Here is a 3,385-nt window from a genome sequence, read left to right as displayed (position 1 = left end):
GTCACAAGTCGATTCCTCTTTGATTAGCAAAATATAGAAGGTTACTTATTCATATTATAGAGTTTTGTTGTGAAAATGTTAATTTCTCTTTTAGCTTGTATGTTAATTAGAGTTAGATAGGAAAACCATTTCTACAACTAAAAACATGTGTAATATGTTTTTTTCTCTTCTGATTGCAGTAGCTCATAAGCACATTGAGTTTATCAAGAATGGAATTGCTATTGTCGTTCCATAAGGTGAGTTGGTAACATAGTGTTTTGAGTGCCCCACAGTTGCTTATTACTGTGACAATCCCTACTATAATAAAATAGAAGTACAAGTGCACTTCCGGGTCGGGTCAAAAACAGGAAAATAACCCGACTTCATCAATTGATCTTTTTATTAATTCCAGCGTTTTTGTGTTGGGCCTTTATTGCGAATCATTTTGGCATCCTTTAATTGTTATCTAATAAGTCTCAAAAAGGGTAAAGCCCAGAGAAAATTACCATCGTGTATCCAGCCTAGAATAGATACTAAATCAGAATATTCTCCATTTTGCACATCGTAATCAATCCAACGCAAATTGTGCCCAATCACTGTTTAGATTGAGCAATCGAATAATATGGTTATTTAATGGTATTTCCTACAATTACAAAACAATATATTCTAATCGACATAAAATTTAAGTAAATAAATATTCATAATATCTTAGAAATAACTAATTACTCTTTTTTTTTTTTGTAAACCAACTAATTACTCATTCTTTGGGACATTTTGGCAATATCCCTACTATAGTAAAAGAGAAATACACAAGCTTCTCGGTCGGGTTTTGTAAAGAAATTAGCCTGAAATTTTTAATTGGATACCTTAAAATCGGATATTTAATTGGGTTTGGATATAAAATCAGATACTTCCCCTGCAGATTATATTATTTCCAAATCCAAATTCGGGTTTCCTAATATTACTCTAACTAATTAAAAAAAATTGTTATTCTCCTTTCATCTTAACTTGATCTTATTTTTAATTTATTATATTAAAATATATAATACAAATGTATAATAAAAATTAACATTTTATTTTACATATGTTGCAATTTAAAATTTTCAAAGCGGGCATATATTACTCAATAGACAAAAATAAAGTGCATGTACAACGTCCCACATCGGCTAAAATTTTTTGGCAATAGTTCAGATCATTTTAAATAAGACCAACATGCTTTGAACTACGATGAACAGTAAACTTGATTTATCATGCATCCAAATTTAAAAGTTTTATTTGGTATAAACCGGTTCTAAGTTTGAGCAAATTATTTTTTTAAGAGCTTCAAAATATCATAATAGTTAAATTTTAAAATGTGTAAAATATTATTAATATTAAAAAATTTAAATATTATAAATATTAACTGATAAGTTTGCAACGGGTCAGAACATATATTAAAATCATTGATAATTTTGCAACGGGTCAGAATATAATACACACCTCTTAAGTTTTACAACTAAATACTTTGTAATACCAAATCTTACATATATATGATTTCAAATTATATGGAAAATTATTCACTTTTAGTGAACACTTATTATTAAAACCAATATTAGTTATGTACCCACCAAAATTTAAACTATATGGATTAAATAAAACAGAATAATTATCCCCATTCCCAATTGCAACTATTTAATAAATAATATTTATTTATCATGAAAAATTGTCAACAAAACTAAAAAAATTTCACATTAGAAAAATGTTTTCGTTAATAAAAAAAAAATCAGTCGAAACTTTTCCCCCGCGCTGTAGCGCGGGTCCGACTCTAGTTTTATTAATAACATTAAACAATTTAGCTAACCGTTGTAGGATAAGAGACGTGTGCAAACCCAATAAATCTATCTGAACAATAAAGTTTACCCATTTCAATTGCTATAACAAAGTAAAACAAAATGTTAGAATTAGGATAAGTGAAAATGGATATTGTGACAGTCCTAAACAATTATAAAATGTTGATAAAATAACTAGATTCTTTTTAACATGATTTATTATAACCATCATTAGAGTATGATTTTAAATGTATTAGATACTACTTGTGGATTGTTTGTAGATCCTGGATTTGAGAATTTGGATTACAGAATGATCAATTGCTCTTGATAGTATCTTCATCAAGCAAAACACTAACTTAATATAAATTGACAGCTCAATTTAAACTTCATAACATTTATAATAAGATAAGTTAGAATATGCTTACTTTTTCCTAAAATGGTAACTTTTGGAATTTCTGAATCAAAGGTAACTTAAGAACACTTTGTTTTTTTTTCAATTGACAACACCTTTTCCATTAGTAATTTTGAACCTATGAAACAGAACTCATTACATGCAGATTAAGGCCTTGAATGGCATGCAGATTTTAGACTAGTTTTTAGTTTTTGATTCTAAAAAACCAAAAAATGAGCCAATCATAATTTTAGCAAAATAGATTTCCTAAAATTTAGGAAAATCAGATTTTAGGAGATTTTACTACTTCCTTCATAAAATCCAAAAACCAATTTTTATGGTTTTCTACAAAATATAATGTGGTTCTTTTTTATTTATTTTTTATATTATTTTTTTTTTCAAAATTATTCAAAAAGTAAAATCTACAGAAAAATTCAAAAACTAAAAAAAAAAACCATAAACCAAAAACTAAAAGTTAAAACCCATTTAAAAACTACAAAACATTCATGGCCTAAAAAAAAATACTCATTCGTTTTAAAAAGTTTTTAAAACGACTATTTGTTTAAAGGTTTGATGAAGAACTTACTGTTCATCTTCTATAATCATTTGCAGTGTGTCTCTGGATATTGTGAGAGTCCTAAACAATTATGAAATGTTGACATGATTTATTATAAACATAAGTAGAGTATGATTTTTAAATGTATTAGATGCAATATAAATAGCTACTTACCACTCCCGTCCAAAAAAAAAAGAGATACTTACCACTTCTTGATTGTTTGTATATCCTGGATTTGAGAATTTCGATTTCAGAATCAATTGCTCTTGGTAGTATCTTCATTTGTGAGTGCCTGGCAAAGCACTAACTTAATATTATTTGACAGATCAATTTAAACTTCATAACAATTATAATGAGATAAGTTAAAATAAGCTTACTTTTGCCTAATCTTGTATGTTTTGGAATTTCTGAATCAAAGATAACTTGAGAACACCTTCTCCACTAGTATTTTGAACCTAAATAAATGAAAACAAAACTCATTACATACAGATAAAAACAAAACTCATTCAATTTAAAAAGCTTTTAAAATGACTATTTGTTTAAAGGTTTGATGAAAAACTTACAGTTCATATTCTATAATCATTTGCAGTGACTGTCCAAATCGATCCTAGTAACCAAATTGATTTTTTTTAATCTCCTCTCCTCTCAACT

Source organism: Capsella rubella, unplaced genomic scaffold (assembly GCF_000375325.1).
Source record: "Capsella rubella cultivar Monte Gargano unplaced genomic scaffold, Caprub1_0 scaffold_18, whole genome shotgun sequence".
NCBI classification, from domain to species: Eukaryota; Viridiplantae; Streptophyta; class Magnoliopsida; order Brassicales; family Brassicaceae; genus Capsella; species Capsella rubella.
The sequence above is the reverse complement of the archived record's forward strand: the minus strand, read 5'-3'. Positions refer to the sequence as shown.